This window comes from Lissotriton vulgaris, chromosome 7 (genome assembly GCF_964263255.1).
Source record: "Lissotriton vulgaris chromosome 7, aLisVul1.2, whole genome shotgun sequence".
NCBI classification, from domain to species: Eukaryota; Metazoa; Chordata; class Amphibia; order Caudata; family Salamandridae; genus Lissotriton; species Lissotriton vulgaris.
In genome coordinates, this window is record NC_141695.1 from 3,459,133 (window position 1) to 3,472,287 (window position 13,155).

Below are 13,155 nucleotides of genomic sequence, written 5' to 3' on the forward strand. Positions count from 1 at the left end.
CACTGCAGACAGAAGCAGTGCAAGCTTCCCTCACTCAGAAGAGGCTCACTACAGACAGAAACAGTGCCAGCTTCCCTCACTCAGAATAGGCTCACTGCAGACAGAAACAGTGCAAGCTTCCCTCAGCCAGAAGAGGCTCACTACAGACAGTAACTGTGCAAGCTTCCCTCACCCAGAAGAGGCTCACTACAGACAGAAACAGTGCAAGCTTCCCTCACCCAGAAGAGGCTCATTACAGACAGAAACAGTGCAAGCTTCCCTCACCCAGAAGAGGCTCACTACAGACAGAAACAGTGCAAGCTTCCCTCACCCAAAAGAGGCTCACGACAGACAGAAACAGTGTAAGCTTCCCTCACTTAGAAGAGGCTTACTACAGATACAGGAAGTGCCAGCTTCCCTCACCCAGAAGAGGTTCACTGTAGACGGAAGCAGTGCAAGCTTCCCTCACCCAGAAGACGCTCACTGCAGACAGAAGCAGTGCAAGCTTCCCTCACCCAGAAGAGGCTCACTTCAGACAGAAGCAGTGCAAGCTTCCCTCACTCAGAAGAGGCTCACTACAGACAGAAAAATTGCAAGATTCCCTCACTCAGAAGAGGCTCACTACAGACAGAAGCAGTGCAAGCTTCCCTCACCCAGAAGAGGCTCACTGCAGACAGAAACAGTGCCAGTTTCCCTCACCCAGAAGAGGCTCACTGCAGACACAAGCAGTGTGAGCTTCCCTCACCTTGAAGAGGCTCACTGCAGACAGAAGCAGTGTAAGCTTCCCTCAACCAGAAGAGGCTCACTGCAGACAGAAACAGTGTAAGCTTCCCTCACCCAGAAGAGGCTCACTACAGACAGAAACAGTGCAAGCTTCCCTCACCCAGAAGAGGCTCAGTACAGACAGAAACAGTGCTAGCTTCCCTCACCCAGAAGAGGCTCACTACAGACAGAAACAGTGCAAGCTTCCCTCACCCAGAAGAGGCTCACTACAGACAGAAGCAGTGCAAGCTTCCCTCACTCAGAATAGGCTCACTACAGACAGAAACAGTGTAAGCTTCCCTCACTCAGAAGAGGCTCACTACAGATACAGGAAGTGCCAGCTTCCCTCACCCAGAAGAGGCTCACTGTAGACGGAAAGAGTGCAAGCATCCCTCACCCAGAAGAGGCTCACTACAGACAGAAACAGTGCAAGCTTCCCTCACCCAGAAGAGGCTCACTTCAGACAGAAGCAGTGCAAGCTTCCCTCACTCAGAAGAGGCTCACTACAGACAGAAGCAGTTCAAGCTTCCCTCGCTCAGAATTGGCTCACTGCAGACAGAAGCAGTGCAAGCTTCCCTCATCCAGAAGAGGCTCACTGCAGACAGAAAAAGTGCCAGTTTCCCTCACCCAGAAGAGGCTCACTGCAGACAGAAACAGTGCAGGCGTCCCTCACCCAGAAGAGGCTCACTGCAGAGAAAAGCAGTGCAAGCTTCCCTCACCCAGAAGAGGCTCACTGCAGATATAGCAGTGCAAGCTTCCCTCACCCAGAAGAGGCTCACTGTAGACAGAAGCATTGCAAGCTTCCCTTGCCCAGAAGAGGCTCACTACAGACAGAAGCAGTGCAAGCTTCCCTCGCCCAGAAGAGGCTCACTGTAGACAGAAACAATGCAAGCTTTCCTCCTCCAGAAGAGGCTTACTTCAGACAGAAACAGGGAAAGTTTCTCTCGCCCAAAAGAAGCTCAATTCAGACAGAAACAGTGTAAGCTTCCCTCACTCAGCAGAGGCTCACTTCAGACAGAAGCACTGCAAGCTACCATCACCCAGAAGAGGCTCACTGCAGACAGAAGCAGTGCAAGCTTCCCTCACTCAGAAGAGGCTCACTACAGACAGAAACAGTGTATGCTTCCCTGACCCAGAAGAGGCTCACTGCAGACAGAAGCAATCCAAGCTTCCCTCAACCAGAAGAGGCTCACTACAGATAGAGGAAGTGCCAGCTTCCCTCACCCAGAAGAGGCTCACAGTAGACAGAAGCAGTTCAAGCTTCCCTCACCCAGAAGAGGCTCACTACAGACAGAAACAGTGCCAGCTTCCCTCACTCAGAAGAGGCTCACTGTAGACAGAAACAATGCCAGCTTCCCTCACTCAGAAGAGGCTCACTGTAGACAGAAACAATGCCAGCTTCCCTCACCCAGAAGAGGCTCACTGCAGACAGAAGCAGTGCAATCTTCCCTCACCCAGAAGAGGCACACTACAGACAGAAACAGTGTAAGCTTCCCTCACTCAGAAGAGGCTCACTACAGATACAGGAAGTGCCAGCTTCCTTTGCCCATAAGAGGCTCACTGAAGACAGAAGCAGTGCAAGCTTCCCTCACTCAGAAGAGGCTCACTACAGACAGAAACAGTGTAAGCTTCCCTCACTCAGAAGAGGCTCACTACAGATACAGGAAGTGCCAGCTTCCCTCGCCCAGAAGAGGCTCACTGCAGACAGAAACAGTGTAAGCTTCCCTCACCCAGAAGAGGCTCACTACAGATATAGGAAGTTCCAGCTTCCCTCACCCAGAAGAGGCTCACTGTAGACGGAAGCAGTGCAAGCTTCCCTCACCCAGAAGAGGCTCACTACAGACAGAAGCAGTGCAAGCTTCCCTCACCCAGAAGAGGCCCACTGCAGACAGAAGCAGTGCAAGCTTCCCTCGCCCAGAAGAGGCTCACTGCAGACAGAAGCAGTGCAAGCTTTCCTCGCCTAGAAGAGGCTCACTACAGACAGAAGCAGTGCAAGCTTCCCTTGCCCAGACGAGGCTCACTACAGACAGAAACATTGCAAGCTTCCCTCACCCAGAAGAGGCTCACTGAAGACGGAAGTAGTGCAAGCTTCGCTCACCCAGAAGAGGCTCACTACAGACAGAAACAGTGCCAGCTTCCCTCACCCAGAAGAGGCTCACTGCAGACAGCAACAGTGCAAGCTTCCCTCACCCAGAAGAGGCTCACTGTAGACGGAAGTAGTGCAAGCTTCGCTAACCCAGAAGAGGCTCACTACAGACAGAAACAGTGCCAGCTTCTCTCACTCAGAGGAGGCTCACTACAGACAGAAACAGTGTAAGCTTCCCTCACTCAGAAGAGGCTCACTGCAGACAGCAACAGTGCAAGCTTCCCTTTCCCAGAAAAGGCTCACTACAGACGGAAACAGTGCAAGCTTCCCTCACTCAGAAGAGGCTCACTACAGACAGAAGCAGTGCAAGCTTCCCTCACTCAGAATTGGCTAACTGCAGACAGAAGCAGTGCAAGCTTCCCTCACCCAGAAGAGGCTCACTGCAGACAGAAACAGTGCCAGCTTCCCTCACCTAGAAGAGGCTCACTGTAGACGGAAGCAGTGCAAGCTTCCCTCACCCAGAAGACGCTCACTACAGACAGAAGCAGTGCAAGCTTCCCTCACCCAGAAGAGGCTCACTTCAGACAGAAGCAGTGCAAGCTTCCCTCACTCAGAAGAGGCTCACTACAGACAGAAACATTGCAAGATTCCCTCACTCAGAAGAGGCTCAATACAGACAGAAGCAGTGCAAGCTTCCCTCACTCAGAAGAGGCTCACTACAGACAGAAACATTGCAATCTTCCCTCACTCAGAAGAGGCTCATTACAGACAGAAGCAGTTCAAAATTCCCTCGCTCAGAATTGGCTCACTGCAGACAGAAGCAGTGCAAGCTTCCCTCATCCAGAAGAGGCTCACTGTAGACAGAAAAAGTGCCAGTTTCCCTCACCCAGAAGAGGCTCACTGCAGATATAAGCAGTGCAAGCTTCCCTCACCCAGAAGAGGCTCACTTTAGACAGAAGCAGTGCAAGCTTCACTTGCCCAGAAGAGGCTCACTACAGACAGAAGCAGAGCAAGCTTCCCTCGCCTAGAAGAGGCTCACTGTAGACAGAAACAATGCAAGCTTTCCTCCTCCAGAAGAGGCTCACTTCAGACAGAAACAGGGAAACTTTCTCTCGCCCAAAAGAGGCTCAATTCAGACAGAAACAGTGTAAGCTTCCCTCACTCAGCAGGGGCTCACTTCAGACAGAAGCAGTGCAAGCTACCATCACCCAGAAAAGGCTCACCGCAGACAGACGCTGTGCAAGCTTCCCTCACTCAGAAGAGGCTCACTACAGACAGAAACAGTGTAAGCTTCCCTCACCCAGAAGAGGCTCACTACAGATACAGGAAGTGCCAGCTTTCCTCACCCAGAAGAGGCTCACTACAGACAGAAACAGTGCCAGCTTCCCTCACTCAGAAGAGGCTCACTGCAGACAGAAACAGTGCAAGCTTCCCTCACCCAGAAGAGGCACACTACAGACAGAAACAGTGTAAGCTTCCCTCACTCAGAAGAGGCTCACTACAGATACAGGAAGTGTAAGCTTCCCTCACCCAGAAGAGGCTCACTACAGACAGAAGCAGTGCAAGCTTTCCTCGCCCAGAAGAGGCTCACTACAGATAGAAGCAGTGCAAGCTTCCCTTGCCCAGAAGAGGCTCACTACAGATAGAAACAGTGCAAGCTTCCCTCACCCAGAAGAGGCTCACTGCAGACAGAAACAGTACCAGCTTCCCTCACTCAGCAGAGGCTCACTTCAGACAGAAGCAGTGCAAGCTACCCTCACCCAGAAGAGGCTCACTACAGACAGAAACAGTGCCAGCTTCCCTCACCCAGAAGAGGCTCACTACAGACAGAAACAGTGCCAGCTTCCCTCACTCAGAAGAGGCTCACTGCAGACAGAAGCAGTGCAAGCTTCCCTCACTCAGAAGAGGCTCACTACAGACAGAAACAGTGCCAGCTTCCCTCACTCAGAATAGGCTCACTGCAGACAGAAACAGTGCAAGCTTCCCTCAGCCAGAAGAGGCTCACTACAGACAGTAACTGTGCAAGCTTCCCTCACCCAGAAGAGGCTCACTACAGACAGAAACAGTGCAAGCTTCCCTCACCCAGAAGAGGCTCATTACAGACAGAAACAGTGCAAGCTTCCCTCACCCAGAAGAGGCTCACTACAGACAGAAACAGTGCAAGCTTCCCTCACCCAAAAGAGGCTCACTACAGACAGAAACAGTGTAAGCTTCCCTTACTTAGAAGAGGCTTACTACAGATACAGGAAGTGCCAGCTTCCCTCACCCAGAAGAGGCTCACTGTAGACGGACGCAGTGCAAGCTTCCCTCACCCTGAAGACTCTCACTACAGACAGAAGCAGTGCAAGCTTCCCTCACCCAGAAGAGGCTCACTTCAGACAGAAGCGTTGCAAGCTTCCCTCACTCAGAAGAGGCTCACTACAGACAGAAACATTGCAAGATTCCCTCACTCAGAAGAGGCTTACTACAGACAGAAGCAGTGCAAGCTTCCCTCACTCAGAATTGGCTAACTGCAGACAGAAGCAGTGCAAGCTTCCCTCACCCAGAAGAGACTCAATGCAGACAGAAACAGTGCCAGTTTCCCTCACCCAGAAGAGGCTCACTGCAGACACAAGCAGTGTGAGCTTCCCTCACCTTGAAGAGGCTCACTGCAGACAGAAGCAGTGTAAGCTTACCTCAACCAGAAGAGGCTCACTGCAGACAGAAACAGTGTAAGCTTCCCTCACCCAGAAGAGGCTCACTACAGACAGAAACAGTGCAAGCTTCCCTCACCCAGAAGAGGCTCACTACAGACAGAAACAGTGCTAGCTTCCCTCACCCAGAAGAGGCTCACTACAGACAGAAACAGTGCAAGCTTCCCTCACCCAGAAGAGGCTCACTACAGACAGAAGCAGTGCAAGCTTCCCTCACTCAGAATAGGCTCACTACAGACAGAAACAGTGTAAGCTTCCCTCACTCAGAAGAGGCTCACTACAGATACAGGAAGTGCCAGCTTCCCTCCCCCAGAAGAGGCTCACTGTAGACGGAAAGAGTGCAAGCTTCCCTCACCCAGAAGAGGCTCACTACAGACAGAAACAGTGCAAGCTTCCCTCACCCAGAAGAGGCTCACTTCAGACAGAAGCAGTGCAAGCTTCCCTCACTCAGAAGAGGCTCACTACAGACAGAAAATTTGCAAGCTTCCCTCACTCAGAAGAGGCTCACTACAGACAGAAGCAGTTCAAGCTTCCCTCGCTCAGAATTGGCTCACTGCAGACAGAAGCAGTGCAAGCTTCCCTCATCCAGAAGAGGCTCACTGCAGACAGAAAAAGTGCCAGTTTCCCTCACCCAGAAGAGGCTCACTGCAGACAGAAACAGTGCAGTCGTCCCTCACCCAGAAGAGGCTCACTGCAGAGAGAAGCAGTGCAAGCTTCCCTCACCCAGAAGAGGCTCACTGCAGATATAGCAGTGCAAGCTTCCCTCACCCAGAAGAGGCTCACTGTAGACCGAAGCATTGCAAGCTTCCCTTGCCCAGAAGAGGCTCACTACAGACAGAAGCAGTGCAAGCTTCCCTCGCCCAGAGGAGGCTCACTGTAGACAGAAACAATGCAAGCTTTCCTCCTCCAGAAGAGGCTTACTTCAGACAGACACAGGGAAAGTTTCTCTCGCCCAAAAGAAGCTCAATTCAGACAGAAACAGTGTATGCCTCCCTCACCCAGAAGAGGCTCACTACAGATAGAGGAAGTGCCAGCTTCCCTCACCCAGAAGAGGCTCACAGTAGACAGAAGCAGTGCAAGCTTCCCTCACCCAGAAGAGGCTCACTACAGACAGAAACAGTGCCAGCTTCCCTCACTCAGAAGAGGCTCACTGTAGACAGAAACAATGCCAGCTTCCCTCACTCAGAAGAGGCTCACTGTAGACAGAAACAATGCCAGCTTCCCTCACCCAGAAGAGGCTCACTGCAGACAGAAGCAGTGCAAGCTTCCCTCACCCAGACGAGGCACACTACAGACAGAAACAGTGTAAGCTTCCCTCACTCAGAAGAGGCTCACTACAGATACAGGAAGTGCCAGCTTCCTTTGCCCATAAGAGGCTCACTGAAGACAGAAGCAGTGCAGGCTTCCCTCACTCAGAAGAGGCTCACTACAGACAGAAACAGTGTAAGCTTCCCTCATTTAGAAGAGGCTCACTACAGATACAGGAAGTGCCAGCTTCCCTCGCCCAGAAGAGGCTCACTACAGATATAGGAAGTTCCAGCTTCCCTCACCCAGAAGAGGCTCACTACAGATATAGGAAGTTCCAGCTTCCCTCACCCAGAAGAGGCTCACTGTAGACGGAAGCAGTGCAAGCTTCCCTCACCCAGAAGAGGCTCACTACAGACAGAAGCAGTGCAAGCTTCCCTCACCCAGAAGAGGCCCACTGCAGACAGAATCAGTGCAAGCTTCCCTCGCCCAGAAGAGGCTCACTGCAGACAGGAGCAGTGCAAGCTTTCCTCGCCTAGAAGAGGCTCACTACAGACAGAAGCAGTGCAAGCTTCCCTTGCCCAGACGAGGCTCACTACAGACAGAAACAGTGCAAGCTTCCCTCACCCAGAAGAGGCTCACTGAAGACGGAAGTAGTGCAAGCTTCGCTCACCCAGAAGAGGCTCACTACAGACAGAAACAGTGCCAGCTTCCCTCACCCAGAAGAGGCTCACTGCAGACAGCAACAGTGCAAGCTTCCCTCACCCAGAAGAGGCTCACTGTAGACGGAAGTAGTGCAAGCTTCGCTAACCCAGAAGAGGCTCACTACAGATAGAAACAGTGCCAGCTTCTCTCACTCAGAGGAGGCTCACTACAGACAGAAACAGTGTAAGCTTCGCTCACTCAGAAGAGGCTCACTGCAGACAGCAACAGTGCAAGCTTCCCTTTCCCAGAAAAGGCTCACTACAGACGGAAACAGTGCAAGCTTCCCCCACCCAGAAGAGGCTCACTACAGACAGAAACAGTGCAAGCTTCCCTCACCCAGAAGAGGCTCACTTCAGACAGAAGCAGTGCAAGCTTCCCTCACTCAGAAGAGGCTCACTACAGACAGAAAATTTGCAAGCTTCCCTCACTCAGAAGAGGCTCACTTCAGACAGAAGCAGTGCAAGCTACCCTCACCCAGAAGAGGCTCACTGCAGACAGAAACAGTGTAAGCTTCCCTCACCCAGAAGAGGCTCACTACAGACAGAAGCAGTTCAAGCTTCCCTCGCTCAGAATTGGCTCACTGCAGACAGAAGCAGTGCAAGCTTCCCTCATCCAGAAGAGGCTCACTGCAGACAGAAAAAGTGCCAGTTTCCCTCACCCAGAAGAGGCTCACTGCAGACAGAAACAGTGCAGTCGTCCCTCACCCAGAAGAGGCTCACTGCAGAGAGAAGCAGTGCAAGCTTCCCTCACCCAGAAGAGGCTCACTGCAGATATAGCAGTGCAAGCTTCCCTCACCCAGAAGAGGCTCACTGTAGACTGAAGCATTGCAAGCTTCCCTTGCCCAGAAGAGGCTCACTACAGACAGAAGCAGTGCAAGCTTCCCTCGCCCAGAAGAGGCTCACTGTAGACAGAAACAATGCAAGCTTCCCTCACCCAGAAGAGGCTCACTGTAGACGGAAGTAGTGCAAACTTCCCTCACCCAGAAGAGGCACACTACCGACAGAAACAGTGCCAGCTTCTCTCACTCAGAAGAGGCTCACTTCAGACAGAAACAGGGAAAGTTTCTCTCGCCCAAAAGAAGCTCAATTCAGACAGAAACAGTGTATGCTTCCCTCACCCAGAAGAGGCTCACTACAGATAGAGGAAGTGCCAGCTTCCCTCACCCAGAAGAGGCTCACAGTAGACAGAAGCAGTGCAAGCTTCCCTCACCCAGAAGAGGCTCACTACAGACAGAAACAGTGCCAGCTTCCCTCAGTCAGAAGAGGCTCACTGTAGACAGAAACAATGCCAGCTTCCCTCACTCAGAAGAGGCTCACTGTAGACAGAAACAATGCCAGCTTCCCTCACCCAGAAGAGGCTCACTGCAGACAGAAGCAGTGCAAGCTTCCCTCACCCAGAAGAGGCACACTACAGACAGAAACAGTGTAAGCTTCCCTCACTCAGAAGAGGCTCACTACAGATACAGGAAGTGCCAGCTTCCTTTGCCCATAAGAGGCTCACTGAAGACAGAAGCAGTGCAAGCTTCCCTCACTCAGAAGAGGCTCACTACAGACAGAAACAGTGTAAGCTTCCCTCACTCAGAAGAGGCTCACTACAGATACAGGAAGTGCCAGCTTCCCTCGCCCAGAAGAGGCTCACTGCAGACAGAAACAGTGTTAGCTTCCCTCACCCAGAAGAGGCTCACTACAGATATAGGAAGTTCCAGCTTCCCTCACCCAGAAGAGGCTCACTGTAGACGGAAGCAGTGCAAGCTTCCCTCACCCAGAAGAGGCTCACTGTAGACGGAAGCAGTGCAAGCTTCCCTCGCCCAGAAGAGGCTCACTGCAGACAGGAGCAGTGCAAGCTTCCCTCACCCAGAAGAGGCCCACTGCAGACAGAAGCAGTGCAAGCTTCCCTCGCCCAGAAGAGGCTCACTGCAGACAGGAGCAGTGCAAGCTTTCCTCGCCTAGAAGAGGCTCACTACAGACAGAAGCAGTGCAAGCTTCCCTTGCCCAGATGAGGCTCACTACAGACAGAAACAGTGCAAGCTTCCCTCACCCAGAAGAGGCTCACTGAAGACGGAAGTAGTGCAAGCTTCGCTCACCCAGAAGAGGCTCACTACAGACAGAAACAGTGCCAGCTTCCCTCACCCAGAAGAGGCTCACTGCAGACAGCAACAGTGCAAGCTTCCCTCACCCAGAAGAGGCTCACTGTAGATGGAAGTAGTGCAAGCTTCGCTAACCCAGAAGAGGCTCACTACAGATAGAAACAGTACCAGCTTCTCTCACTCAGAGGAGGCTCACTACAGACAGAAACAGTGTAAGCTTCCCTCACTCAGAAGAGGCTCACTGCAGACAGCAACAGTGCAAGCTTCCCTTTCCCAGAAAAGGCTCACTACAGACGGAAACAGTGCAAGCTTCCCCCACCCAGAAGAGGCTCACTACAGACATAAACAGTGCAAGCACCCCCCACCCAGAAGAGGCTCACTCCAGACAGAAGCAGTGCAAGCTTCCCTCACCCAGAATAGGCTCACTGCAGACAGAAACAGTGCCAGCTTCCCTCACTCAGCAGAGGCTCACTTCAGACAGAAGCAGTGCAAGCTACCCTCACCCAGAAGAGGCTCACTTCAGACAGAAGCAGTGCAAGCTTCCCTCACTCAGAAGAGGCTCACTGCAGACAGAAGAAGTGCAAGCTTCCCTCACCCAGAAGAGGCTCACTACAGACAGAAACAGTGCAAGCTTCCCTCACCCAGAAGAGGCTCACTACAGACAGAAACAGTGCATGCTTCCCTCACCCAGAAGAGGATCACTACAGACAGAAACAGTGCCAGCTTCCCTCACACAGAAGAGGCTCACTACAGACAGAAGCAGTGCAACCTTCCCTCACCCAGAAGAGGCTCACTGCAGACAGAAGCAGTGCAAGCATCCCTTGCTCAGAAGAGGCTCACTGCATACAGAAACAGTGCAAGCTTCCCTCACCTTGAAGAGGCTCACTTCAGACAGAAGCAGTGCAAGCTTCGCTCACCCAGAAGAGGCTCACTGAAGACAGAAGCAGTGTAAGCTTCCCTCACCTTGAAGAGGCTCACTGCAGACAGAAGCAGTGTAAGCTTCCCTCACCCAGAAGAGACTCACTGCAGACAGAAACAGTGTAAGCTTCCCTCACCCAGAAGAGGCTCACTACAGACAGAAAAAGTGCAAGCTTCCCTCACCCAGAAGAGGCTCACTACAAACAGAAACAGTGAAAGCTTCCCTCACCCAGAAGAGGTTCACTACAGACAGAAACAGTGCAAGCTTCCCTCACCCAGAAGAGGCACACTACAGACAGAAACAGTGTAAGATTCCCTCACTCAGAAGAGGCTCACTACAGATACAGGAAGTGCCAGCTTCCCTCACCTAGAAGAGGCTCACTGTAGACGGCAGCAGTGCAAGCTTTCCTCACCCAGAAGAGGCTCACTACAGACAGAAACATTGCAAGCTTCCCTCACTCAGAAGAGGCTCACTACAGACAGAAGCAGTGCAAGCTTCCCTCGCTCAGAATTGGCTCACTGCAGACAGAAGCAGTGCAAGCTTCCCTCACCCAGAAGAGTCTCGCTGCTGACAGAAGCAGTGCAAGCTTCCCTCAACCAGAAGAGGCTCACTGTAGACAGAAGCAGTGCAAGCTTCCCTTGCCCAGAAGAGGCTCACTGCAGACAGAAGCAGTGCAAGCTTCCCTCCCTCAGAAGAGGCTCACTGTAGACAGAAACAATGCAAGCTTCCCTCACCCAGAAGAGGCTCACTTCAGACAGAAACAGTGAAAGTTTCCCTCGCCCAAAAGAGGCTCAATTCAGACAGAAACAGTGTAAGCTTCCCTCACTCCGCAGATGCTCACTTCAGACAGGAGCAGTGCAAGCTACCCTCACCCAGAAGAGGCTCACTACAGACAGAAGCAGTGCAAGCTTCCCTCACTCAGAAGATGCTCACTTCAGACAGAAACAGTGCAAGCTTCCCTCACCCAGAAGAGGCTCACTACAGATACAGGAAGTGCCAGCTTCCCTCGCCCAGAAGAGGCTCACTGCAGACAGAAGCAGTGCAAGCTTCCCTCACCAAGAATAGGCACACTACAGACAGAAACAGTGCAAACTTCCCTCACCCAGAAGAGGCTCACTTCAGACAGAAGCATTGCAAGCTTCCCTCGCTCCGAAGAGGCTCACTACAGACAGAAACAATGCAAGCTTTCCTCACCCAGAAGAGGAACACTACAGACAGAAACCGTGCAAGCTTCCCTCACCCAGAAGAGGCTCACTACAGACAGAAAGAGTGCAAACTTCCCTCACCCAGAAGAGGCTCACTTCAGACAGAAGCATTGCAAGCTTCCCTCGCTCCGAAGAGGCTCACTACAGACAGAAACAATGCAAGCTTTCCTCACCCAGAAGAGGAACACTACAGACAGAAACCGTGCAAGCTTTCCTCACCCAGAAGAGGCTCACTACAGACAGAAGCACTGTAAGTTTCCCTCACCAAGAAGAGGCTCGATCAGACAGAAGCAGTGCAAGCTTCCCTCACTCAGAAGAGGCTCACTACAGACAGAAACATTGCAAGCTTCCCTCACTCAGAAGAGGCTCACTACAGACAGAAGCAGTGCAAACTTCCCTCGTTAAGAATTGGCTCACTGCAGACAGAAGCAGTGCAAGCTTCCCTCACCCAGAAGAGGCTCACTGCAGACAGAAACAGTGCCTGTTTACCTCACCCAGAAGAGGCTCACTACAGACAGAAGCAATGCAAGCATCCCTCGCCCAGAAGAGGCTCACTGCATACAGAAACAGTGCAAGCTTCCCTCACCTTGAAGAGGCTCACTTCAGACAGAAGCAGTGCAAGCTTCCCTCAGTCAGAAGAGGCTCACTGCAGACAAAAGCAATGTAAGCTTACCTCACCTTGAAGAGGCTCACTGCAGACAGAAGCAGTGTAAGCTTCCCTCACCCAGAAGAGGCTCACTGCAGACAGAAACAGTGTAAGCTTCCCTCACCCAGAAGAGGCTCACTACAGACAGAAACAGTGTAAGCTTCCCTCACCCAGAAGAGGCTCACTACAGATAGAGGAAGTGCCAGCTTCCCTCGCCCAGAAGAGGCTCACTGCAGACAGAAGCAGTGCAAGCTTCCCTCACTCAGAATAGGCTCACTGCAGACATAAACAGTGTAAGCTTCTCTCGCCCAGAATAGGCTCACTGCAGACAGAAACAGTGCCAGCTTCACTCACTCAGCAGATGCTCACTTCAGACAGAAGCAGAGCAAGCTACCCTCACCCAGAAGAGGTTCACTGCAGACAGAAGCAGTGCAAGCTTCCCTCACTCAGAAGAGGCTCACTACAGATAGAGGAAGTGCCAGCTTCCCTCGCCCAGAAGAGGCTCACTGCAGACAGAAACAGTGTAAGTTTCCCTCACTCAGAAGCGGCTCACTACAGACAGACACAGTGTAAGATTCCCTCACTCAGAAGAGGCTCACTACAGACAGAAACAGTGCCAGCTTCCCTCACCCAGAAGAGGCTCACTGTAGACAGAAGCAGTGCAATCTTCCCTCGCCCAGAATAGGCTCACTGCAGACAGAAACAGTGCAAGCTTCCCTCACCCAGAAGAGGCTCACTACAGACAGAAACAGTGCAAGCTTCCCTCACCCAGAAGAGGCTCACTACAGACAGAAACAGTGCAAGCTTCCCTCACCCATAAGAGGCTCAC

The 13,155-nt window shown here is 52.2% G+C and overlaps 1 protein-coding gene across 1 annotated transcript in view; it reads right to left on the reverse strand.

The window, feature by feature from the left end:
• Positions 1 to 13,155, reverse strand: part of LOC147700478 (putative cation-transporting ATPase 13A4) — a 965,394-nt gene that overhangs the window by 920,950 nt on the left and 31,289 nt on the right. The window lies entirely within an intron of this gene.